Source organism: Anser cygnoides, chromosome 2 (assembly GCF_040182565.1).
Source record: "Anser cygnoides isolate HZ-2024a breed goose chromosome 2, Taihu_goose_T2T_genome, whole genome shotgun sequence".
NCBI lineage: Eukaryota > Metazoa > Chordata > Aves > Anseriformes > Anatidae > Anser > Anser cygnoides.
Genome location: NC_089874.1, coordinates 19,127,423 through 19,154,912, shown reverse-complemented (window position 1 = coordinate 19,154,912; position 27,490 = coordinate 19,127,423). Strand labels below are relative to the sequence as shown.

The window sequence follows — 27,490 nt, the reverse complement described above, 5'->3', positions numbered from 1 at the left end:
GTGAATAACAGTAATTGATAAATGCAAACATATTGATTTATCCTTTATCCTAATTTCTATTCTGTGAATGTAATGGGCATTTCCTCCCTAATTAATAAAAGATTGCTTTTGAGGGTTTAATTAACTGTTCTTTGAGCTCTTCATTCATCTAAAATTAAACTTCTCTGACAATTATGCAACTTAAAAAAAATTCTTCTCTGTAACATAAACTACAGAAGCATACATTTACTTGGCAACCACTATTAGTTTGCAAATGGAAAGACTTATGGCTGGAAAAAGCCTGCTGCACCTGTTGTTTTCACTGAACAAATCACCCTAAAGTACACAATCACTCCAGCCTGACACTCTGTCATTTGTATTGCTGGAAAGTTTTTCTCATCGATAGTGCATATTTCTTAGAAGTGAGTGAAACCACACAGTTCCCTGAAGTCTAACTGGTATATTTATGATTTTAATAGGGTCATATGGACCATCTGTCAAATAAAGCACTTTGATTCATGAATAATATTAGCTATAAAGAAAAGTGGTTTAAGTAAGGTTTCAGTGTTGTTTTGTGTTTTTTTCTTTTTTTTTTTTTTTTTCACATCTCATAGAGCCAAACTGAGATGTGCTCTTTGCAGATTGCATGTGTCCATTAGCACCATGTTGAAATTTGACCTTGTTTTTTCCTAGTAACCAAAATAAAAAGATTATCCAATTATAAACTTTCTGGGACTAATGGATGCTAATCACAGTTGTGGTCAAGGAGGCTTTGGGGAATGGCATTTGTGTGCCACTTGAGCGTAGTTTTAAGTGACTTTTGTGCTGACCTGAACCTGGATTGGTCCTGAGGTTTGTTTAGGACTGTGCAAGCTGCTGGTGGCTCTGAAGGTGTGTGCGGGGGGGGGTTGCGCCATTACATAAAGGGGGTCTCCCCCCTGACTCTTTCTCTCTTTATTTTATTCTAGTCTCTGCCTTTGAGTTGCTGAATATTAGATGCTTTCCATTCTTCTCTGTCTCAGATTGACTCTTAGTCACTGGCAGACTCTCAGGCTGACTGGGGGACCACTCTGCATGAGCACCCACCAGTCTCCTCACCATCCCGTTTCAGGGGCAACTGAAATGATATTACCCTGCAAGCTATGAGACTTCCCTTTTAACAGGATTTTTACTGTAACACAGGAAGAAGTGATGCCTGGTAAAATAAATGGAAAGAATAATGAAAGGAGCAACTCTAACTGCAGAGTTCATTGGCTGAGATGGAGATGGGACCAAGACTGGTGGACAGTGTAGCAGCTGCTTCTGTAAGGTTCTTTAAATGTGCTGCAGTGCACTTGAAAAATATAGGATTAAGTCCTGAATCTGGACCAGACTTTTGTTATGCAATTATATTCTCCCAAACTAAAATTACTGGTGCAGTTACGTTTGAGCATAGAACCCTAAGTGGGTGGGTGTAGTCGTTAACCTGACATTGGTGTTACTGAGCCATAAGCGACTGTGATCTTACTAGCTGCAGAATGGGCAAACAGAGGTAGTTACTGCTAGTGGAAGAAGACAGTTAATGTGTTTGTGCTGGAGAAAGTTATGGGGAAGCTTGGGAGGAAAAGTGGGAGAGGCAGACAATGTTCCAAGCCACTGCTAATTGAATATATATATATATATTCTGTTGTTGTATGATATTATTATTCAAAAGTATTAAGACGTCATACTACTTGGCGAGTGACTGAAAATGGGATTGTTTTATTCAGTTGAAGGCATTACGGTATGCAAAAAAATACATTAATTAAGGTCTCACCTTTAGACCTAGAGGGGTTGAAGTTCACTTTATGCTCACTGCCTCCATTTTTACTATGTCTTATGTCTGCTAACATTGCGGAGTTATTGTAAGTAAAGGAGAAAGCAATACTTTTCATCTAGTTCATGCATAATCTGGGAACTAGTTGATTTCCAAATTGCAAAACTTGATGTTGGAGTAAATGTAGGAGAAAAATGTTGTGGGAGTGAATCATTTACAAACTGGTCTTTAAAGGCTAGTGGAGATAGAAAAATCCATTTAGTTCTCATAAGTTAAATATGTAAGCTACTTCTTGACCTCAAATTAGTCTTAAGGTGAGAAACCTGATTTTCTTGAGAAAAGTTATTCCAAACTTCCCCTCATGCAGACCTTTTCACTGAAAGGCATTTTAAGGACTATTAAAATGAGGGACTTCATGAAGGGTTGCGCACAGAATTTATAACATTAATTTTTAATAGCTTCTGAATTATTCTGTTTATTTTATGGCTCATATAAGAAGATGGTAAATTTGGTGGCTGTGTTTTAGTGCAGGGAATTCAGGTCAGACTTGCTGAAACCTCCCTTGTCACAGGCTGGTTCCCGTTAGTAGCCTAGGAGGGCTTAGTGGAATTGAGTTATTGTCCTCCTTTCTGGTTTTCTTTTCCCATTTTTTATTACTGTCTCTCTTCATTTGTATGTGTTCTTAATTACACATACTTTTTCTGTCTGCTCCTTTTGCAGCAGTCCTTATAGCATCATTTTTATCGTAACACTTTAAGAATCCCCAATCAAGAATGCATTGAAACTAACTTTTTATTTTGTTTGATTATAACGTGTACAAAGGAATCAACTTTGAACTAATATCATATAATTTTAGCTCTTCTAGTCATTGCAACCAACCAATACAGGACCAAGAGCAGCCAGATCATAGAGCACTGTTTGGTAGAGTGTAGTTTTTGCTCTTCGGAAAATAGAATATACATTTAAAACATTGTTTTACCAATTTCCTTAATGGATCTAGGCAGAAATGCTAGTCATTCAGTGTCCTCCTTGTTTTAGCTTGTGTTAACCTGCCTTTACAAATGACAATTGAGTTTTCTTTCTAAAGAGATTTTATGTTTATGTATGGTGCTTGGCATGGTCACCAGTTTAGTTTTCCATGCAGAAAATAGTTTGGGTTGTTAATAGCGTACTTCATAGGTCCTTATGTTTTAATGGTAAGGTTATTGATTCTTTTCAGGGTTTTTCTTGGCTGGAAAGACTGCTCTTTCAGCTCTCTTTGCTTCATTGCTGTTAACTATTGTCTGTTATTGGGACTGTGCTTCTCACTGTATTGGATTTTCCCTTTAAGTTCATGACGAGCGATACCTAATGATGGAGGTTGGAGGAACCATCAGAGTAACTTGGACAACCCCCAGATGTATGGCAGACATAAAGAAAATAGCAGTTGCTGTGTTTCTAAAGCACGTTCCATGCTGCAGCCTTTTCAGACTTAAGTGCTAGTAATTTGGACCATTTGTTGTCATTTATGTAAATAAAGTAATGAATCCTCTAATGTGCTAAGCAGGATATTAAGTCATCTGCATGAAATTTCCAGATTTATGAACATTTAGTTCATACAAGTATGGGTGGATTGAAACCAAGGAACATCTTTCCAGATGGCTTGAGCATTTGAGGATGCACTGCCTGGGCCTTCTCAGGAGTAGTATTAAACTCAGATTACCTGAACTATCATAAATATAAACATAACAAAGTCTAGTTGCAGATTTCTTTATTGTTTTAACAAAGATGTTCATATCTCCACAGTTGCTCAGACAGCAAGGATTTGAAGAGCTGGCTGTTTGTAGACAATTTTTTCAAACCAATTCAGTCAGCATTAGGAAGGCACTTGTGATGGTGCTGTACAGACAGTTGGTGACAGAAAGGATCAAATTCAGCACCAGCCACTTGCAGTTTTGACACAGATGAGAACCTTGTGCATAATGTATCATAAATCATTAAGGTTGGAAAAGACCTTCAAGGTCATCTGGCCCAACCATCCCCCTACCACCAATGTCACCCACAAGACCATGTCCCTAAGCACCACGTCCAACCTTTCCTTGAACACCCCCAGGGACGGTGACGCCACCACTTCCCTGGGCAACCCGTTCCAATGCCTGACTGCTCTTTCTGAGAAGAAATGTCTCCTCATTTCCAACCTGAACCTCCCCTGGTGCAACTTGAGGCAATTCCCTCTAGTCCTATCACCAGTTACCTGTGAGAAGAGGCCGACCCCCAGCCCCCCACACCTTCCTTTCAGGCAGTTGTAGAGAGCAATAAGGTCTCCCCTGAGCCTCCTCTTCCCCAGACTAAACAACCCCAGTTCCCTCAGCCGCTCCTCACAGGACTTGTGTCCCAGGCCCTTCACCAGCTTCATAGCCCTTCTCTGGACATGTTTCAGGGCCTCAGTGACTTTCTTGTAGTGAGGGGCCCAAAGCTGAACACAGCACTCGGGGTGCCCCCTCGCCAGAGCTGAGTACAGGGGAACAATCACCTCCCTGGTCCTGCTGGCTACACTATTCCTGATATAAGCCAGGATGTTTTTGGCCGCCTTGGCCACCTGGGCACGCTGCTGGCTCATGTTCAGGTGAGCATCGACCAGCAACCCCAGATCAGATCCTTTTCCTCTGAACAGCTTTCCAGCTGCTCTGCCCCAAGACCGTAGTGTTGCATGGGATTGTGTGACTGACTTTTAGCTCAGTAACACTGAGCTAAAAGTAATGCTTACTGTAGCCTGATGATTCAAACCTTAGTTTGGATTTATAGGAAAAATAAGTTTTATCTCATCTGTGGTGGACAAAAATACATATGCAAAAATACAATGTTTCTTTGTCTCACCCCAAACACTCAAAACACAAACACAAAATCACAGAAAACTCATCAGATTACAATCATAGAATATCCAAGTTGGAAGGGACCCACAAGGATCATTGAGTCCAATCTCTGGGTCCCCAAAGGACTACCCAAAAATCAGACCATGTGTCTGAGAGTGTTGTCCAAACACTTCTTGAACTCCAGCAGGATTGGTGCTGTGACCACTGCCCTGGGGAGCCTGTTCCAGTGCCCAACCACCCTCTCAGCAAAGAACCTTTTCCTGACGTCCAGCCTGAACCTCCCCTGTCACAGCTTCAAGCTGTTACATTGGGTCTTTTTGCTGGTCACCAGACAGCAGAGCTCGGTGCCTGCCTCTATACTCCCCCTCATGAGGAAGCTGTAGACCGTGATGAGGTCTCCCCTCAGTTTATTATTAATTATGAAATTAAAATTAATTAATTTTAATAGTGTCTAAAAATTTGCATCTGACAAATAGTCAAATATTTTTTGTTCTGCTGTTGGTTAACTCATCACTCTCAGAGCTTTTCACAAAAAAAGGACTCCAAATTGATAAGACACTCTCTGTGCCTGTTTGGAGTTTAGACAGGGGCTCTGGCTAACTGTTTTTGCTGTAAAAAAGGCATCCCAAATGAATTTTGTTCTGCACCATTATTTTAACACCTGATTATGCAGAGTTCTGTTTCTGCTTATTTGCCTTCCCATTCCTGTAGATGTGTGGAGATTTTTCTTTACATCTGAGGTCTGTGATGGAGAAAGACTGTGATAGTCAAGAGTGCCAGAAATAAAGGCAGGTCCAAGACAGCTCTTCTTTCTCCTCCCAGTCTTCAGAGGATGATCATTATCTTGCAGTTTTTCTCTTTTCTTTGTAGTTTTGCTTCCTTATGACTGCATCCACCACAGCATCATTCCTGAAGGTGTTATTGATGGGACTTTGCTGGATGAGGAATACCTAAGCTTCTTCATCCTCCTCTTGGTGTATGAATGGATTACCATCACACCTATAGTTTGTCCTTGTTTCAGTCATTTCTTTTAGTCACTTTTGTTTTGCCCATGCTGGTAATGTAGAACTTGAGGGTAAAAGAGGAATATTGAAACAACAAAAATAGCTTATCAATGCATCGCCCATATAGGCAGGATTCTGTCAGTCAAGGTTTGCATTTATTTGTCTCCTGGCATATCCAGTCTGTTCCTATTTTGTACCTGTTTCCTCTTTTCTTCATTCCATTCATTCAAATCATCATGTGGGCTGATTTTCTGCAAGGCATGTTTATCTTCTGTAAGATTTTAAGCTCTCCATGTTGTATTTTTAATATGTTAGAGCTCTTTCAAAGGTTATTCTTTATTAAGAGGTGGTTGTTTGAAAATGATGATGCAGAAAGGTAGAGAAGGCTGTAGATATGCTAAAACAAATTAGCAACTAACATTTGAAAGTAACATGTTCTCCGGAGTAAAATGTCAGTGCAGTGCTTCACAGATTAGACTATCCTTAGTTTCACTTATATAATTTCAGAAGAGATTTTGAAACTTCAACACTTTTCTTTTATTAAAAACTATTAAAGCTATAAATATGACAAAAGGTATTTTTGTGCATATCTTCAAAATGCTTTAAGAATCTAATGTGAAATAACTGCAGATGTGGAAGGCAATATTCATATGTTATCTAAAAATGAAGTAATGGTAATAATCTGCTGTGATTTATGGCTGATGGGGTATTCCTTTAAGAACGTATTGAAGCTAAATTTTTATTTGAGTTGATTAAAATATCAGAACAAGTAAAACAACTTTAAACTAAGATTATATATTTTTTAGCACTTTTAATCATTACAGCTACCATAGTATCAAGAACAGTCCAATCACACATCCATTTTGTAGAGTTTAGTAAATAATTTGCATAAGGAATCAGCCTTTGAGTTTTCAGTGGGTGGTTGCTATATAGAAAAAGGTAAAATTCTGAAAAAAAAAAGAAAAAAGTATTTGTTATGAGTTGCATGGGCAGTTGCTCTCAGCTGATTGCTCTTTTTGGAATTGCATAGTGATTAATATCATCTCACCAGTACAACATACCCAAGCGTACCATCCCAGTTGGCATCAACTGAAAATCATAGTAACAACCTTGGCAGATAATTCAAATGTTATCAGATGTGTTTGCACACAAATGCCCCGTTGCTTTGATCTGTACATCCCATCCAATGGGTGGAAGCTGTTACACAGGTGCAAAAGTGCTTGGGCTCATAGAACCCTTCAGGTGGGAGAGGCAACCAAGTACAATGGTCAAAAAGCACCCTGAGGACAGAACACCACCAGGTCAGGAACAGCAGTGATTAGAAAAATTGTAACCGTGATATAGTTAAGTATATGTAAATACTTTATTAGTAGGCTGCAGACCTGAGTACTCAGGCAAATATGGGATTTTAAGGTATTGAGCCAAAGCCAAATGTAAGATACGGAAGTGACAGAATAATAAAGAGAATTCATTCTGCCCTTTCTGATGGCATTTCTGGTTTGGGGGCAGAATAAGGTGTTCAGATTCCACACTTCTACCTGAAGTCTTCTACGTTTAAGAAAGGTTTTGCTATGGTTGCTTAATTTTCTAAAACTTCAAGAAAAAGAATTAAACTAGACCTGAAGGGTTTCTCTCTGATTTTTATTTTTTATTTTTTTATTTTTTAAGTCTTGGAGCTGAGATTGAATTTTTATAGCTGAGTAGTAAATCTCTGGAACAGAGCTTCCTGATAGAAATGACAACTCGGCTTTAATTATAGCATCTTCTAGGCAGATATTATATTACAACAGGACCCTTAACAGACTTTATTTTTTTTTAAGACCATATTAAAGAGTAACAGGACTTGCAATAATTACTGCTTGCTTTCTGTTGGAGGGTTCACCTGTCACTGAATGACTGACTAGGTTCCTTTTGCCTGGTTTATTTTTCCAATAAGATTTTTTTAGACATGTGTGAAATATTTTAAAATGGATCTCAATATACTGAACATGAAACCCTTTCTGTATTATACATACTGTACAACTATTTCAGTAATCATATAGGGGAAAATAAAGCAGTGGCACATAGTTCTAAGAAAGCTTTAACATCTGCAAAATTAGCTTGTCACTAATTTTGCATGCTTCAGTTACTAGAAAATGTACCTCTCTGAAGCACTAAACTTTTTTTTTATCACATTACATACCTATCTGTGATTTGCATCTGAAATTGTTTTCATCACTGATCTTGTTCTTTTTTTGCCTTTACATTTATTTCTCATTTCACACTGAAAATGTTATACCATCTGGTTACTTGCTCAATTTTGTAAAGAGAAGACTTCATTAATTTACGATTTTAACTTCTACACCTGCAACTTCCATTTACTCATGTACCAGTTGTTGCTTCTTAATAGTGTTGAAACACTCTGCTGGATATGAAATATTTGTGTATGTAAGTTTCTCTTTTCTCTAGGTAGCTGTAGGTCAAAATGTGGAAGAGGATTTGGTGAAAGAAGAGTGAGGAGAGATCTCTAATCATCATTTTTCCTACAGACCAAGAGAACACCACATAGTAAACCACATGGCACAGGCTACCAACTTTTCCTGCTTTGCATGCTAGGGATCCTCTCGTCTACCCAGCTCTTTATGTGGGAATGTAAACTAGGACTTCATGGGTGCCCAAAAAAGGAAATTTCAAGCTTTGCAAATGCTTTGTTTGGATTAATAACATCTCTAGTCATGTTTCCTTTATCCCAAGGGGTACAAACGTTACTTAAGTTAATAGCAGTATAATAACCTACTTAATATGCTATGGTAAAAACGCCTTCTGTTACCTAACTTGCAACAAATTCTCACTGTCATATTTCAGCAGTAATTTATTTTCTAGGCAGGAAAGAGGAGACTTGTATTTAGAAGCTAATAGGACATCATTTTAAACAGCGTATGGAAAGTGTATGGTATTCTAAAAATACTACTTGCTCACATGTATGTGGCTATTCAAAAGCAGAAACTGCACTGTTGGTCCCCTAATATTAATTTATACTGTGTAAGGCAGTGGCAGACTTTATTCTTTGACCCAAAGCAGTAGAATACTTCCTACAACACTTCACCAGCACCTGACATATAGAAGCACTTTGATGCTTAATGGCATGTTACATCAGTGAGACGTATTCTTCCTAGGTAGCTCAAGTTGGCTACATGAAATCTAAGGGAAAAGGGGTTGGGTTGGTTTTGGTGGTTTGTTTTTCTTTTTCTTTTTTTTTTTTTGGTCTGTTTCTTGTGTGTTGGTTTTTTTGTTTGTTTGTTTGTTTGTTTGTTTTTAAAGCAGTTCAAAAGCGTGCCTTGGGGCTTCAGAAAGAGCTGATGAAAGCCTTGATGCCTGGGGAGCTTCATTAGGAACCTGTGGAGGAGGAGGCGGGATGGCAGGGAGGGGTCAGCCCAGGTCTTCGGGGGAGCCTGGTGGGGGGACTTTGGCAGGTGGAGTGGGGGTGATGGGGAGTTGGAAGCACCCCTGGGCCACATGCTCTCATGCTACTTTGTCCCATGAGTGAAGTGATTCACTGTGCCTAGATCCAACCTGAAATGCAATCAGCTGTGCAACACGGGCTTATATTTTGGCATGTGCTTTTTGTTGTTGTTTTTGAGAGGCCTGAAGTATAGATGCTCATAGCTGAAATCACCGACTTCACAGCTAAGGGCCTATAAAACAAACAAACAAGACCTTCTTTGAGAACACTGTGCCACAAACTATAAAATGCTAAAAGAGAGTAATGACCAGAAAGGAAGCATATTCCCCAGAGGGGAAATCATGCATGGGACACTTTAATTGCTAGGACACCGGAGAAAGAAGGTTGGGCATCTCCTGCCAGAGAGATTTAAAATTATAAAATAGATTATAAATAGGCTCTGAATGTTTTTTGGCAATACAGACTCATGGTACGGGAAGGCACCTCTGAGATCTGCCAGTCCGCCCTGCAGCATGTTGCTCAGGGCCATGCCTGGCTGGGTGTTGGACCCATCCAAGGACAGAAACTCTGCCACCGCTGTGTGCGGCCTGTGCCACAGGAAAGCTTTTTCTTAAGTGAAACGTCTTGTATTTCGGTTAGATCCCATTCCTTCTTGTCCTGTTGCTGGGCACAACTGGAAAGGGTCTGGCTCCAGCTACTTTTTATCCCCCATCAGGTAACTACACACAAGGATAAGACCCCCCTGAGCCTTCTCTCCTGCAAGCTGAACAGTCCCAGCTCTCCCAGCCTCTCCTCACAGGCCGCACTACCATTAGGCAACTGGATGCTCTTGAGGTACAATAATATTACTGGAAAACCTAGTCTTTGACCGGCCAGAGTATTCTGGGAGTTCCTTGTTTGAGGAACAATGTCTGAATTGCTCAATTTCTGCATAGCTGTATCTCTGCTTTGAGACTGGGAGCTTCTTCTGTGTCAGAGGCACACGTTGGTCAATTCACTGCTGCTTGCCTCACAGTGCACTGGAGTCACCTTGATATCCAAGTGGACAAGACTTGGGGCCCACACTTTTCCTGTCAGAGGCAGATGGATGTTTTCCTTTTCCCAAACCTAGTTCTTGTTGCTGTGTAGAAAGCCTTAGGAAAAATTTGAATTCATGATGTCCTAATTTCACTTAGAAATTAAATTAAGGTTATGGGGAAGGTGACTGTATGGATAGGCTCCTGCTTCACAGAGAAGGCTGCTGCTTCCAAGAGCACCCTGTTTGTGCCAAGGGTGCTCAGTTAGGCTGCAGTGTGCAGTGATTTCAGTAGGATTTTGCATGAACAGTATTGATTCTAAAATCAAGCCACCTTTGTTTATGGTGTCACTCAGAGCTGGATTTTACATTGCAATTGTCCTGTGCTTGGGAGAATTAATATATATATATATGTATGTATGTATGTATATGTGCACAGTGTCAGAAGCCTTATTATAACTTCTTTAAAACTCTTCTAAGCATAAAGTATTTGCATTTGATAAAGATATCAGAGTGGAAGATCTTCAAAATAGCTCTGTTTGCAAAACATTCTGGGGTCTGTGGAGAGAGTGACAGCACTTTTTATGTTCAGTGCAGCTGAGTTCTCACACACTCACTGGCTCTTCACTTTTTCTCTGTCTTCTTCACTCATTTCTCACTCCAGTCGTGTGATTAACTCTCCATTTGTGCCCTTGTTTCATCGCTGCTTCTTTGCTCTTCTGTATGACCTGCTGCGTGCACACTGCTAATCAGCCCAGAGCTCCTCTCTGGTCTGTCAGGTCCCTTTTAGAGTACCAAAGTCTTTCCGCTCAGAGATATCTTAATAAAACAATACACAGAATGTTATCAATATGATGGCAAGGCTTGCTATATAGCACTTAATCTGTACCATACTTGATGGGGCAGCAAAGCAATAGACAATATGCTTTATACAGGAAGCATAAACAATTACCTCTTCAATGTGGGACTCTTGAAAAAATATATGGAAATAGCATGCAAAAATTTGACTGCATTGCACAATTACCGTCTCAGAAAATGAGGAATGTCTGTAATAATTTAGTCATGTTTTCCTGTCTTTTTGCTTGATAAGCATTTCTGCTAAATAACTATTAGTATTTTAGCTCTGGTAGTATTGATTCGTTCGTTCAGCCCTGAAATAATATGGTCCCTTGCACTCTGTTTTTGGCATAGCATACTGGTTGCCTGGGATATTGAGGAATACATTTTAAAATGCAGTGTGAAGATTTTACTGTAACTGTAGCTGTGATGTTTTCTTTGGCTTACACTCTTCTGTTGTGTTTTGTGTTTGTATTTTTTTCTTTCCCCTGTGGAAGTTGTTTGCAAAATTACGGTGAGTGGAATTTTCTTTTTGTGCATCCAAATACTCTGAGACTTGGCACCATTCACAAGCATGGGACTGCCAGAGAAAGTTTGGGAGGTTTTGTCTAGGCGTTTTCAAAGGAAAGCACCCAGGAACTGAGGTTTGAAATAATGTAGCCTGAGGTCAGGAGTTATTTCTTTGGAGAGGCAGTAAAGAACACAGTTATCTGTAGTATGCAAGAGGCCAGACTTTCTGTAGGTACATATATTTCAGTGAAAGAAAGAAAAAGTATGGTGGGCAATACTCTGAGCAGTGTTCTTTCCTAGGCAATGGTGTAAGCGATGCAGGTTAATAATGAGGGATTTAGGCCAATTTTTTCCATAAGAGGTGATATTCGCTGTCAATCCTTCATTTATTTTGGTGAATTGGAAAAACAACAGTGGGAGAACATGCCTCATTTAAACCAATTTAATCTCGTGCCATCCCTAACTCAAAGAAACATACCCTTGGTACCAGGCTTCTACCATATAGCGCTTAAGCGGTGCAATTTTGGTGTTACGATGAAGCAAGCTGCTGACACAAGGAAGCATTTGTTGGAAGGAGAGGCAGCTGGGGGAGGAATGCAGGGGGGTCCCGGGGTGCAGAGGTGCCCCCGTGCCTGGGTGGCGTTTCCCGGTGCACCTGGGTAGGTGGGGCATCGCCAGCGGCTCCTCGCCCCTGCACGCCGCAGCCTTGGCAGCCCCTGGAAGAGCATCTGCTCCCCAGGGCACGCGCTGGAGCAGCCTCGCCTGCTCTCCCCTCGCAGGCATTTACATTCCACAGGTCTGGGAGATGTGGGCTGTGTGACCACCCCGTCCGTGCCTGTTGTTTAAAACTGATCGAACTGGCAGCACGCCGCTTCAAACCCAGCTGCAACTGCACGCGCCGGCTCCCCAGCCTCTGCGCTGGGGGAAGGATTTTTAGAATTTGCTTTTTGGAGCAGGTAAATTCCTGCAGAGTCAGAATGTCCAAACCCTCTCGCCTGGCTCGACCTTTACCAGCTAATACGGCTCCTAAATCACCTACGTCTCGGAAAGAAGATTTTAACAGCCGGTCGCGAAAAATTAGTTTAGGTGAAAAGATTTTGAGAGCTGGCAGTGAAGGAAACCTGGTTAAACAGCATCAGCAAGAGCAGGTGGAAATCACAGAAGTGCTCGTGCCACGGAGAGCTCCTTTTCTGAAAGGTAACCATTTATTTCACACTGTAAAATGAATAATTAAATGGATTTGCAATTACTGGCTTTTTAATAAACCCCAAACATCAATTGTTTTACAATTGTTTGTGCGTGCATGTGTGTGTGTGTGTCTGCATGTTGGTTCTAACTGGCAGATTATAGTACATAAAGCATTTGTTTTGGAAATAAAAGGACTCAAAACATTTTTGTTGTTTGTTTGTGTTTAGGTGCTGTACACAAGCTAAAAATGTTTGTCTATAAAAGTGATAAATCACAATATTTTACAGCCTAAATCTGACCCTGTGTTGTGAAGCTTTATTTGAAATGATAATTTGTAAATCTGAACAAGTGTCAGAAAGATTAAATAACATAGGAAAATGCACACCAGTGCAGTTGCAGACTCTGATTCAGTGTTGCAAGGAAAACTCCTGTCTGTAGGTCCTAATAAGGCAGCTGTGAGTAGATTTCTCGTACAAAAACTGAACAGATCAAGTGTATTTCAAAAGGCTTATGTGCTTTTAGAGTGCAAGCAAATGTGGAGGATAATATAAGATTATGATCTACTCTCAGTTATCAGCTAAGCAATAGGCTGCAGGAACATTCACATTGCCTCTTTAACTTAGTTTTGGTGACGTTACTCCTTAGAACTGCATTGAAAAGTAGCCATTTAATCTGCAGGGTGAAAAATAAGTTTCCATAATATTAGGAATTAAAATAGTAGTATTATAATTGGGCTTTTAATAGATTTGGTATTTAAATATGAACAAGAAGTATTTTTGGGGGGATTTTCAAGAAATTACTGCCCCTTCTATCCTAAATCCAAAGGAAGAGAAAGAGTAAATCACAGACCTCTGTAACTTGAAACTGTGTATTTTCATTTCACACATATGGCATCCAAGGTTACAGTTTCTGTTCCTGGCTGAATAAGCTTTAAAAGATCCTTTTTTTTCTTTTTTTCTTTTTTCTTTTTTTTTCTCTGCAGTATGACTTTTATTATTTCTCAAAGAAGGGAGAAGTGATGACACCTAATCTTACTCAGGGAGATGGATGATCTGTTTGTTTCTACAAAGGAAACTGGGTCTGAAGCACTTTATTAAAGGCAGAAGAGAGCAAATAGAAAAACTGGAGGTGGGAGGGCTTAAACTTCTGGTCTCGCTCAGAGACCGTCTTGATTGTTTAGCGATGTAATGTGGAAACCCATTTTTGAACTTGTGATGTATACAAGAAAGTAAAACATTAATTTCAAAAAAAGCAGATGTACAATTTTGTACGTCCTGGTATCCAAATATTTATTGATGCTTTGGTAAATGATGTTTCCCAGTCAAGTTTTATAAAATTTGAAAACTTCCCTGGAAAACCCTGTAACAGTAGGCTTATGGTTTTCACCACGTTAAAGGGCTTGAAAAAGCAGTTTGTCCCCTTTGTGTTATCTCTTTTGCTCAGTGCCTTGAGAAAAGAAAGTTATGTAGGATTTACTGAATAGCAAGCGTGCCCTTTTAAGGGATGTGATTTTTATGGAGCTCCTGGGGCCTGCTTTTACTCATTTCATTTAAATGCTTTTGGGCTATCTAATGCTCTGCAACTAACAGCAAGGGTTGCTCTCACTCTCCGTGTTTTAGGTGGGATTTCTCCTGAAGAAAAACCTAGTGGTTATCAGTAACACTGCAACCTGGAATGTTCTGTTAGTATTTATGGCATTAAGCTTACTGTTTTCTGGCGCATGAATTAATCCCTGTAATGTACTGCCTCTGTGCATTTTGATGATTTGTGTACATTAGGCAAGATGTTGCTGTGAGTTGTTTTTGCAAGAGATGTCGAAGAACAAATATTGATACTGCCAAAGTGTTACAAGGGAGGTGGAAAGACAGAGTGTGGGGCTTATCTCTGAAGCTGCAACTGGCCCCAAATGGAGCCAAAGCATGGGCAAAAGTGATGGGAAATATGCTGTTCAGCGTGAAGCGGGTGCAGAGCTGGATGGTGGCAGCCTTGGCAGAAGCCAAAAGAAACAGGGAAGGGTACAGGAGCCACGGGGCAGCACCCTGGAGGTGATGCTGAGTGCTGCAGGAACGTGTGAGTAGCGACCAAAGGGTGTTTGTGTGGTCTTGTAGAGATAATGTGGGGAAATGAGAGAGGTGCTGGGGGGCAGGTGTGGGCTGAATACGATGGCTGAAACTGGGGACATGGGGAGGGGAGGCTGAGAGCTCAGATGGGAGGAGAATTGGGGCTTCGAAGAGCACGGATGGCAGAGGCCCAGATTTTAGGAGCAGGTGGATCAGGGGGGCTGGCATAGGGAAATGTCAGGAGGCTCTGTCAGGTGGGATACAGGGTTCTGGACAAGCTGACATGGAAGAGGGGGACCTGCTTGACTGGACCTTCATTTTTTTCACAACGGTGAAACCTCGTGACCCTGTGTGCCTGCTACCCCTTCTAATCCTGCTCCCTGTGGGACAGCAACCTGTGACTGCCGGACCAGTGAGCCTGGCACGGTGGCATTTAGGGTTTCCTTGAACCTCTTAAATTAAAACCAAAGAGATAACGTGCCTGAGTGGTGTCAACAGACAGCTGTCCAGCAAAGCTAAGTGCTCAACAGGTAGGAAGTCCAAAACCATGCTTACAATTTAAATGGGACTGTAAGGCATGATGATTCCTTTTAACTGTGATTATATGTTGAGGTTTGTTTATTTTTTCTGCAGGATCCCTGCATTGCATTGTGCAAGGGATGAGTTGTGCTCAATAGATAAGTTGGATTGGATAGGCGGTGAGGCAGATAGAGGCAGAGAGAAAAGGCATTATAATTAAAGTCATTAAAGGCTGGAGTGGATTTATTTCTGCCTCTGCCACAGAGCTCTGCATGGTGGACGTAACGCATTAATGTTTACAGGTGAATGCTGGCTGTGTGGATTTGTTTTTTGGTTTAGTTTCTGGGTGTAAGGCTGAAACCATGGGTCTGACCTGCAATGCTGAACACACGCAACGGCAACTGAAGTCAGCATCAGCTGTGCTTTTGTTGCATAAGTACCGCCTGATGCAAAGGACTCGAGAAGGTCACCTTTTACTTATCCGTCGCTCTTCTCCTGAATTTAATGAACTTCGTTGACCATAATTTCTGTGGATGCCTGCTTCTCATCTCAAAATTAAAAAAAAAAAAAAAAAGGCAGCAGGAGTAGAATAAGATTCTTAATTTATAGGGTCTGTTGTGAGAACATTTCACAAATATTTACCTGCTTTACCACAGTAGTGAGGGATACAACATTTATTGCTTGGTCATCAGACCAAGATCAGACAAGCAGGTGGTATACGGACCCCAGGTCCACACCCTGAATGTAAGCTCAGCATCTGTTGAGGAGTTCATGGATGTGCAGTAGGATGGAGGGGTGCAGTACAGCCATCCCCCATTGCTGTGTGGCACCCAGGAGAGCTAGGCTGTCATTTCCCTGTGCCCAGTACAGGAGGAAAACAGTCCTGAAGGTGTGGCAGTCACTGCTGCCGAGGGACATCTCTTCCCAGAAACAGCAACCATTGCCCTACCTCTCTTTCCTATTCTAGCTTTTCTCTTAACACCTTCTGCTTAGTTTCCTTCCACTCTGTCCCCACACTGGCAGCCACTGTGCAGGGCTCTGCTCCACCCTGGACATGGCCAAGCAAATCTCGTAGCTGCCCACCCTCCTGGAGGTCAGGTGCTTGGCTCTTTTCTTTCACGCCAGCAGCAGCAATGACCTCTCTGGAGCTGGGGGCTGGGGGAACGCAGCCCACTGCCGTCCAGGTTTTTGGTTTGAAGAGAAAGTGGAGATACGTAAACCTTTCACACTTCATTCTCTGTTCCAAGACTGAATCAATTAAAATATGTTTTTTTTTCACCTCTGGGATACATTGCTGATAGAGGAGCTCTATGGATTTCTGTCACCCATACTTTCCTCCCAGAAAAGCAGACTATACTATCGACTGTCTTTTCAATTTCCTTTCTCTGTCCTATATTATTGAGCTTTGATTTTTATTTATTTATTTTTTATTATTATTTGGCTTCACATTGTTTCACTTTGCTTTATTTTTCACTCCATTTTCTTCCATTAGATTTTCCTTCCTTGTTCTTTCTGTGTTATTTAATTTGCAGACTATGGTCATCGGAATGCAACATTTAGAGTAAAACTCTTGGTATTTCATGTTCAGCTGAACCCAAAACTAGACAAAACTGTTTTGTCCCATCCCTAGTTATTAGATAGGGGCGAAAGGACTTTGGGGATATCTTGGTATTCATATCTATGGTCTCTTCATGCAAAACAAGCAATAACAGCACCATAAAAAGTGAAATTAATTATGGCTTTCCCATTATATTTTTATGACAAACTCCAATAGTGACTATATAACCCGTATGTGTATTACTAATTATCTCAAAGCTTGTTATGGTTTTTAAGTGAAGAGATATTAAATCATGGGCAAAGTTTGGATATTATACTCTCTGACATTCAAGTAACATCTATGGAATTTTTAAGGCCAAGGACTTTATCTCTCAGGAACTTCCATTTCACAGCATTTCCTGACAGAGATGTACCTACAAATCCAGAACACATGTAAGATTAGGGGTTAGCCTTCCAAGGAACTTCATTATTAAAAGAATAGCAAAGCAAGGAATGTTTTTATTTAGCCTACAGTATTTTTGTTTCCTCTGCAACTGTTTAATATTCATAAAGAAAGAAAACCCAGATCTTATAAGTACTTGTATATACAATTGTTCATTATCTCACAAATTTAATGGTAGCTGTCTTTTTTACTGCCAGCACATATTTTTCTGCTTGTAAAATGCATAGTTATACTGCAATCTTAAAAAAAAAAAAAAAAAAAGAAAGAAAAGAAAAAAAATCAGAAATTTTACTGTCTTGTACAGTAGTCTGAAATGCTGTAATGAAACTAGGATTGGTATCAGATGCGTGTATCCTAATATGGCTAATTGTTCAAAATTTCAAGCTTGAGACATACAGCTTTGCAAATCAATAAGACGTATAATTTCATTTCAGTATATTAGTATAAGAAATGAATGAAATATTATGGACCCTTTGATATCAAAATAGAAAAGAAATCTCGATAAAAACTTCTCAAGCTGGAAAAGAACATTATTAAAATACCTCTTGGAATTTAAAATTGCACTGTAGAAACAGGGATCAGTTATGAGGCAGTGAACATACTTTCATTGCCGATGTACATTTATTTCCATAGCCATTGATGTATGACTTCACCTGGAGGATGAATAGGGCAACAGAACATGTTTTCTTTCAATTAAGATTATGCAGTATATAAACTGGAGTTATGGATATTGAAAACTGAATGTCTGTACATTTGTTTAGGTAAGGAATGATGGGACAATTTCTGTTCTTATTTGCTGTGAGGTTATGACTCAGACCCAAACATTAAGTATACTTTAGCTTTTTTTTTTTTTTTTTAAGCATGATTTCTTGCAAAAAATTGGTCACGTCAAAACACTCTGGCAGTCAGTCCTTCATCAGTAACCTTTTTAGCTATTATATGAATTTGTGCAATTACGATGGAAAGGTAAGTGTCTCAAAAATACTGCTTTTCTGTGATATACTGTATACACTGTATGCTGTATAGGATACTGTGTCCTGCACCTGTCAAATACTGCACCTCTATATTTTTCTATAATTTTTTGAAAATTGCTGGTGGGTGGAGAAGGAAGACCTGATTAATATCATGTTCAGGGAAAATCTGCAGTACATGCTCAAGTCTTCTTACCCGTCAGAGAATTCATGTATGGGTGAGACCTCATGAAAGCCATACCCCAGGTAAAAGTTTGGGTTGTAGCTCACAACTTGGACAATTCACCAGAGAAGCAAAATTCAGACTTGTGGAGGAGATTGCATGAATTCTGATGGAAACATTTTGAAGCTGAATGCACACTGAAATCTAAGTATAATTCAGTTTACAAAGTCAGTAGTCAATCACCTAAAAAAATGTGCAGTGGAAACCAGGTTACAGTAGTTGCACTGCTTATGGAACTATTTTTCAATTGCAAAAGTGTATCCACCTTGAAATCTCTTCCTTTGGGACCTGTCAGAATCGGAAATAGATCATTATGCATTCCCTTGGGAAGCTCACGATCTTCTGTTTCTTATTCTATAAGGGCTAGTAATATGGAATGTGGGGGAAAGCCACCAAAAACCTTCCACAACTCTGGAAGACCTTAAACCATCTAGACAAGGGAATTTTGCCGAGACTACAATTTTGGGAAGAAATAGGAATAATTTCTGTAAAGACTGATTTTTCTTTAAATTGTGTCTCTCTGGAATCAGCCAGTAGTTTTCAAGTTTAAAATAAATTGTTAGGGAGATGAATAGGTAGCACAGATTGGAGGTACCTGAAAGTACATGATTAACATATCCATGTTCCATATCATTATCACTTAGTCATGCATAGGGTGTAAGTGTATATTTCATATAGAGTGTATAACTTTTTATGTATATGCAAAATTTATCATGGTTTAAGATTTATATGTCATGGTTGAATATGAACCATAGTATTTTGGTATTAGAGGTTTCAGTAGATGCCAGTCAAACAGTACCTTTTACATCTGGAATAATTTTGCAAAACTTGGATGAGAAAGCCTAAAAATATTATTCCCAACTGCTGAAAACCTCTCTAGTCTGGTTGTTTCTGCAAAATACTTATTTTTCTTTTCAGAACTGATGGTACAAATACAACTTGTATGATTTTTAATTGTGTCCTGTTATCAAAACAAGAGCTAGAGTTTTGAACTGAAACAGTAGCTTTCAGGTTTCTGCATTTATTTATCACTGTGGATAGTCTAGTATACTAAAGTGTTACTTGTGAGTTCAATTTTAACAAGTTTATTTGTACTGTCATACAAATGCAAAGAATTATATTGTCATACAAGACAGGAATTGTTCTACAGTTGAGAGTTTCTTGTTTGGAAGTGGATAGAACATCATGTATATGTGACAGAAATAGCAACACCCAGGTATTTAATATCATAGAATTATAGAATGGTTTGGGTTGGAAGGGACCTTAAAGATCATCCAGTTCCAACCCCCTGCCATGGGCAGGGACACCTCCCACCAGACCAGGTTTCTCGAAGCCCCATCCAGCTTGGCCTTGAACACCTCCAGGGATGGGGCATCCATAGCTTCTCTAGGCAACCTGTGCCAGTGCCTCACTATCCTCATTGTAAAGAATTTCTTCCTAATGTCTTACCTAAATCTACCCTCTTTTAGTTTAAAACCATTCCACCTTGTTCTATCACTACACCTCCTGAAAAAGAGTCCCTCCCCAGCTTTTCTGTAGCCCCCTTTAGGTACTGCCAGGCCACTATAAGGTCTCCCTGAGGCCTTCTCTTCTCCAGGCTGAACAGCCCCAGCTCCCTCAGCCTGTCTTCATAGAAGAGGTGCCCTCTGATCATCCTCGTGGCCCTCCTCTGGACTCGTTCTAGTATGTCCATGTCCTTCTTGTGCTGGGAGCCCCAGAGCTGAATGCAGCACTCTAGGTGGGGTCTCACAAGAGCAAAGTATCCCTTGTACTTGGTATGTTTGTCTGTTTCTTTTTAATGGATGGGTTGTGCTATTCTTCTAGACAAGAAAGTAAATTCCTATTCTTTGTTGTTATTGTTGCCTGCTAATTATGTGATGAGAGGATTGAATTTTCTTTAATCCTATTTCCCAGTGTTATTTGTGGCCCAATTACATGGGTTTGAAAAATGATGTGAAAACCCAAATCATACTGTAGAACAGACTTTGGCTTAGAGAGGTTGCGGTATGGTAGGAACACCCAAGCATCACTACTGCTGTAGTTGACCATTAGAAATTTTTAGATCAGTTTCTCTGGGAGATGTAAATTTCCTTTCAATTAAAGCATTCAACCTGGAACAAGTTTGTATTTCTTTCATACGATCTTTCCCAGAAATTTGCTTTTTGAGCAATCTATGAGGACCCTGGGAAGTTTGCTCATGAAAACAGGCCTTGGTATCCATAGTGTGAATAGCGAAACTGATAGAAATATCAGCGTAACCAATATCCTGAAGAGTCTCATTGTTACACTCCAGAGTCTCTCTGGTTAGTCCATATTTCCTCTGAAATGTGATTTTCAAATCTGGATGTGGTCTTCCATCCCTAAGTGGAGTTAAAGGATTATATTACATTTTGTGCACATAGATAACTGTAAATCCCTATGTAAGTACTTCTCCCCCCCCACCTTTCTTTTTTTTTTAAACAGTGCCATAGTAATTTTTTAAATATCTGATTAACTTCTGGGTACATTTTTGCTATGTATTTTTGCTACATTTTAATCATCTTTAAAATCTTCTAGACATTTAACAGGTTCTGGCTTTTTTAAGTTTTGTTCTTTTTTTTCCCTACTGGGAAAGATGATTCCCCCAAACTAACCTTAATTCCTAAATCATTTATCTTGTTTTAAGAGTAGGCACAACATTGGCCCTTCTCCAGTCTTCTGGTATTTCACTCATCTTGAGTGAATTCAGGTAAATATTAAGAAAGAAAAAAATCATCAGTTAGTTCTTGGATGCCCTAGGATGAGATTAATGAGACCCAGATTACTTTCTGTTTTATTCCTTCTCCATTTAGATTTTGTCCCTGGTATTAATTACGAAAGACACATGATCACAGCTGACTCTCTTAGTGAAGTCTGAGTTGAGAAAGATATTTAAAATTCTGCTTTCTCCATGCCATTTGTTAAAAGCTGTCATTTCCCAGTAACTAATGGTTTGATCTTTTCTTTGGCCTTCTTCTGATCACTAAGGCATTTATGGCATAAGTGGTGACCCAGGATTATTGTTCCTTTTAAGGAAAGGGGAAAGACCCAGGGCCTATCCATGATTTCCCCCTTTTCTCCCTCTGAAAATAAATAAATAAATAAAAAGAGGCAGTTATTAATGCTGTTTTAAAAGGAAAAAAAAAAAAGCAAAGCTGCAAATACATGGAAAGTTAAAACATCTGGAATGCACAGCTAGCTGTGTGGACATATGCAGAGTATTAATATCTAGATATTTAAGAACAGACAATGTTGTGCTATTATTGAGGAATGTGTGTTTTATGATAGCCATCTCCTGCTGACACAGGCTGTGGTTGTGTCCTGATATAGGAAACATTCATCTTGAGTCTGATACTCCCAGGTTTGAGAACATGGTAATGTCTGTGTAGTGCCCTGGACTAACCAGCAGCTTCCTGGGCAGCAAGACCTTTGGAGAGAGACCTCCTCAACCTGCTGTCTTCCAAAACTCAGATTCATCTGCTGCATCTAGATCTGAGAAAGACTCAGTTCAATTGTTGATACAAATTGAAGTCAAACTTTTGAAGTTGGAAGACACAGGAGAGGAAGGTTACCCAAGAAGGTGAGACTGCAGCCCTACTGCATGACGTGCTGGGCATTGCCTGGCTAACACATTTCAGAAGGAGCTTCCCTACCTGGCTGCATCTTGGCCATAACCTTGCACAGCCTGAGCTGGTGGTCAGCACCTGGAATGTGCATCGCCTTCTTTTGAGGATGCAGATTTATCTTCTGGAAGTTATATTCTGCCAGGCCAAAGATGCTCCCTGTGTCCTGTTATGTGTGGCTGTCAGTGCCCAGCCAGTGCTCTTTCAAATCTCACCTCTTCCAGGGCCCCCAGTTACTCAGGCTTTTCCAGTCACAAAGCTTAACATGACCCTTCATTCAAGACTCATGTCTTTTAATTATGTCAGTGTGATAAATACCAAGCATTGGTGTGGGTGAGCAAATAACAACTAAAGGTGTTAAAGCTAATCCAGCAGTTTGAAACCAAAGTCTGGCCTCCCTCGAAAGCACTTCCAGTCTAACAAGTCAAGTGCTGTCTTATCAGTTACTATTTTGTAACATGGATTTTCAAATGAATGTGTGATAAGCAACCTTATCCACAAGCTGGACATTCCAGGCAGTGTTAACACCATGTATGCAGTTCGTGCACAAGCCATGTAAGTTCCTGTGTTATATATGGCTGCTTTCTGGCCTGTGCATCTCACTTTGTGGTATGCTTGTTGTAGCTGACCACATGTACGCTGTCTGTAATTAACTGAGACTCATCTGCCACCTCGTTCCTTTTGTTTCCGATTGTTAAAGTGTAAGCAGTTATGGGATCCAGCTTAGCTCTTTGTGCTGATTTACCTCCTCTATTACCATTTGATCTCAGTTCGGATAATGATGCTTCCTGTTTTTTGAGCTTGAATTGCTAATGGTTTTTTTTAAATGCTGATCTTGACCTTGGTAGCACTCCCTGAGCTCTTCCTTCATGGGGCTGTCTAGCTCTCAGTCCCACACTCAGCAATGGTTTGTGGTGTCCACCACTGGACCAGAGGTGTGGGGGCAAACTGTAGCTTTTGGGCAAATCAGGCAACTGACAGGAAAAGATTTCTCTACACAACACCAGAAATCTTTTAGGGTCAAGGAAATTATTTAAATTGTGCTGCTTTGAATGATGGTTCAAATAGGTCATTCTGACACCAAAAACCTTCCTTTATATGTCTGTGTAATGCTTTGTCGTATTTGTCTTCCAAAATTAAGCCAGTGCTAATGGCAGGTTTTCACCAGAGGAAGGAAATCTGGCAGTGACAGGCAGTTACTCCCTAACAGAGACTGGTGGAGCTGTTGACGTTTGGCCACAGGTGAGTGGGATCAGAATTGTCTGCAGGTATCTCTTATTTACTGCCAGGTCAGTGGGGCTCATAGGGAAATCATAACCAGGGAGGAGTTCCTTCAACCAAGGCTGCTGCTATCCCTGTTCAGGTATCCACAGGTCAAAACAAGCCCCAGTCATTGTTTCATTTGGGTTTTTGTTCTTCATGTGACTGGAGGCAGGTAGGGACAACAACCTGTCACCCATACGGAAGAAGTCATAAGCATAAACCAAGCAGATTCTGCTCTGGAGAGTGGTTTTCCTATTGCTTGAGCCAGTCCCTGTGAGTGAGCTTGCGGTGTGCATCTCCACATGTCACCTACATGCAGTTGGGTGAACGCATGCAGCTCCCATGGAAGTCTCTGGGAGACATGGTGGTGTTAGTAATTGTCATGTAAATATCGTGTTGGAGTTAGGTGGTTGGGAGATGGTTTTTAGTAGAACAGTGTAACTAACTTACTTGCTGATGACTAAGCATGTAAAATGCAGAACTGACGGGGCAAGTGGGTGCTGAGTATTGCTTAAGAAAAGGTGGAGAGTAAGCCTGTTTCCCAGGCTTTTGTAATTGATTTGTATATCCACTGAATGCAGATCATCTCAAGCTAAGAGGCTTATTAATTTCTGTGCAAGTTACATGAGTTGTAAGGCACAGCTAGACTTAGTTCTTGAGTTCCATGAGACCCACAAAGTCAAATGATCAGAGGCTGCAATGTGTTCTCACTCTCCTTTTTATTCTGCTCCAGAAAGTTTCTATTAGGTTAATCTATGTATCACAATGGAAGTATAATGTGCAACACAACGAAGAATACTGAAATAATTCTAGAACTGAATCCTTAGATTTTTTTTCATTATAATCCCAAGCTTTCTGACTAAAAGATAAATACAGAAATGTTACTATTTTATTCTCAGAAGTTTACAGAATGGTTGCATACCTAATCATGAAATCAAATTAACATTTTTTTTGCTTTATATAGTTAAAGGTTAAAAAGTGACTTGGTAATTTCAGCTGAAAAATAAGATATTGTTTTCCTGTTGTCTGAGGGAAAGTATTTAAATGAACCTTATGGTTTCTTGTTTCATAGTGTTTCTTTTTTTAATATCATCAGTTTGATGTGTATCGCTGCATATAATGTCAATAGAAGTGCAAATAATACGTCAGGTAAGCTAACTGTAGTTTCATAGCTCAGAGGCTTATCAATCACACAGGTTCTTCTCCATGAAAAATGTGTTCATATGCTGCTGCTGTCAGAATATAATGAAAATCAGAGCAAAGAGAAGTTTAACTTAACGTACATATTCTTGTTTGTCTTCCATGCTCTTATAAACTTGTCTTCACTAGAAGTTTGCAACACAGTTCTGGGGAGTGATGATAATTAGTCCACTGTCATGCTTGTCATCACAACCGGTGAAATTAGGGAATAGTCATACTTAGCATCAGGGCAGCTGCTGCTAGTTAGCTGTATGGTTTGTAGCAAGCAAAACAATTCCTTCCTGCTTGACTGGCAAGTTATTTTAACACAGTGTACATTAAAAATTTCTGTAGAGCTCCTAGCTGCATGAAATCCCCTTGAGTGCCTTACTGACATGACCTCCTTGTACATAACGCTGATCTTCTTGCTTGTTATGGGAGCATTAAGGGCTGCCCTTTCCATCTAATATGCCATACAGCTGCTCTCTGAAATCATCTAGGAGCTTCATTGAGCTATATCCTCCTATTTCAAGAATTGGGGGCAGTGGTGATAGCCTTGATCTCTCCCTTTACTCATGTACTAAATCTATACCCAGAGGTAAAAATGGTGGTCTGTAGTCATCTTCTTTATTTAGTAACTCCTGTTCAGCCTTGCATGAAAACTTCTTGAAAACTTACAGTTAACATGGATTACATTTTTTTTTATTTTTTTATTATTTTTTTTAGTCAGCTAATCACTGAAAATACAGAAAATCTTCTTTTGTCAAAAGAGGGACATTTCCACCAGCACAAAGCTGAAAGCTTTAGGGAGGAAAACATGGGAAGCTCCAGACCCCTTCCCTGGTGTGTGATATGGAGCATCACTCCATCCCAGCTGGCTTGTGAAGACCCACAGAGGTGAACTGCAGTAATAGTTTAGTGATGTTTGATAGTACTTAAATGATAATAATAAAAGTAATTTAATCATCATTTCTCTATTTTCCTCTTAGTAGCAACACAGGAGTTAAAATTTGAGTGCTAAGCTAAAACTAAACACATGAATTTGTGAATTTCTTTAGTCTCTTCCCTTTTTTGTCCATAAGCAGGAATCTTATTACAGGTGACAAGGTAAAGATTTTTACAAGCCTTCCGGGGAAATATTGGCAGCACACACCAGGTGCAGCCTTAATTTTCACTGTTGATCTCTGCATGTTTAAGCACGCAGTCTTAACACCAGTTAGTCTTTTATCTTCCTCAGAAAGTTGTGTAGTGCTTAACATTACATTGAGTTTAGCCATACCCTTGACAGCTGGAGCTGTTCTGTGCTGCTCTAAGGCGTGTAACAGCTCAGATCGTTATATCCTATATGTTCTATATATTTATTTTATATAATAATTCTGATAAGATGTCATCTCTCAGGCAGAAGCCCTGTCAAGCTACTTACTTGAAAGTCAAACCCAAAATTTACCGATAATTTTAAAATTGTGCTGATACGATGTGCAGCTGATGAACTTGAGCATTCAGGAGCTTCTCAGACAGTGTTCTGAGAGATATGAGATGAAGTTTGCCCAAGTGTCCTTATCTCTTCAGGAGGCACACCATATCTTGTTGAAATAAGGAAATGCAACCAGCTGATATTCTTGCATCATTAGAGAAGCTAATACATGAGATGAAAGATCACTTAGATTGTGGCAGGACTATTTAAGGAGAGTTTCTTAACCCTCTGAAAAGGTTTTGAATAGGTTCATTTCTATTTTTCATCTGAATGCTTGCTTAGAGGACATTAAAAACAGGTACAGATTCACTTACAGTTTGAATCATCTTCCACACATACGTTTGCTGTAGCTGCCAGGAGGACACATGGTGAAGGTAGAAGGGGGTGACCTGCAGGCAGTGTTAATATGGAGACGCAGAGTGCTCATTGCCAGGTCAGCGGACTCCAACAGTGACAAGGGTTGGGTGGAAAGTGCAAGGCAATGTGAAAGACAAGGTGTGTGTTAGGAAACTCATTAGAAGCTGAATTCTGACTGAGTCATGATTAGTGGCAAAATCTGCATCTTATTTTCACCGTGCTGATATATGGCTTAAATCCTTGAGGGTTCTGAACAGTCAGGATTTATAAAGGATTCTGAAATCTATAAAGGTAAACTGATACACATTGTAGGCAACATTAATGGAAAAACTGAACAAATGTCTGTTAATGCTTGTGCAGAAGATGCTAAAATACTGTATAAAATCTATCTTAAATGATCACAAAATTATTCCTACAGAAATTGATGCTACTATCTATTTAGTCTTAAGTGATTTTCTAAAAAACATATTCAGCAACATTGAAACTGATTCTAACTACTTCAGCTCTGATTCTCTAAATCATGAGAAAAAATGAAATGTTCACTTTTTCCAAGGATTGCAAGACGTTCGTCAGAGCCCTGGGCTTTTCTTTTCTACTTTCTCAGCTCACTACAACTGGACTTAAAATAGACTTGAAGTAAAGAAAGCAAACACCCCCACCATTTGTTATATTAGGTGGTCTTATCACTGGCAAACCTAGTGGAATCAGCAGTGTGTTTAAGCCCCTTGGGAGCCTGGTAGCTAGAGAAAGGTAAGCAAGATATTTATATATTTTCCAGAAGGAAAGTTCTATGATGCTGTCACAGCTTTTCTCAGTTCTAAAAAGAACAAAACAGCCCAAACAACCAAAGAAAATATTGTTCATTAAATGATGCAGCATTAATTGGATCCTGTCTGCACTGGTGCTAAACATTCTCATAAGCGTTGTTAATTATCAGGCAGTTTTACTAAGCTGAAGTGATGCTTATTCAGCAGTTCCATTAAGTGGTCATAGTTAATATTAAAAGAAAAAATGGATTTCCGTCTTTGATGTGTCTTCATGTATCCTGGGACAACCAACTGCAAGGAGGGGAAGAACAGTGACTTTCACCAGCTAGCTTAAATGATTACTCCAATATTCACTTGCCAGACAAATTTTTGGACCCAGCATACAAGCAACTTGGAGTCTGTAGTCTTTGCTTTA

General features: G+C 39.9%; 1 protein-coding gene across 13 annotated transcripts in view; it reads left to right on the top strand.

Moving 5' to 3' along the window:
• KIAA1217 (KIAA1217 ortholog) overlaps positions 1 to 27,490 on the top strand; it is a 363,381-nt gene that overhangs the window by 112,115 nt on the left and 223,776 nt on the right. For 3 of the 13 annotated variants that reach the window (XR_010829110.1, XM_066991588.1, XM_066991599.1), the window contains exon 1: positions 12,610 to 12,631. The exons of 5 other annotated variants lie outside the window; for them this stretch is intronic. The gene's annotated coding sequence lies outside the window, so the exon portion shown is untranslated. Of the gene's footprint in view, positions 1 to 12,609; positions 12,632 to 27,490 lie in introns of those variants that run through there. 5 more of the 13 variants (XM_066991605.1, XM_066991593.1, XM_066991586.1 and 2 more) reach the window with 2 other exon arrangements.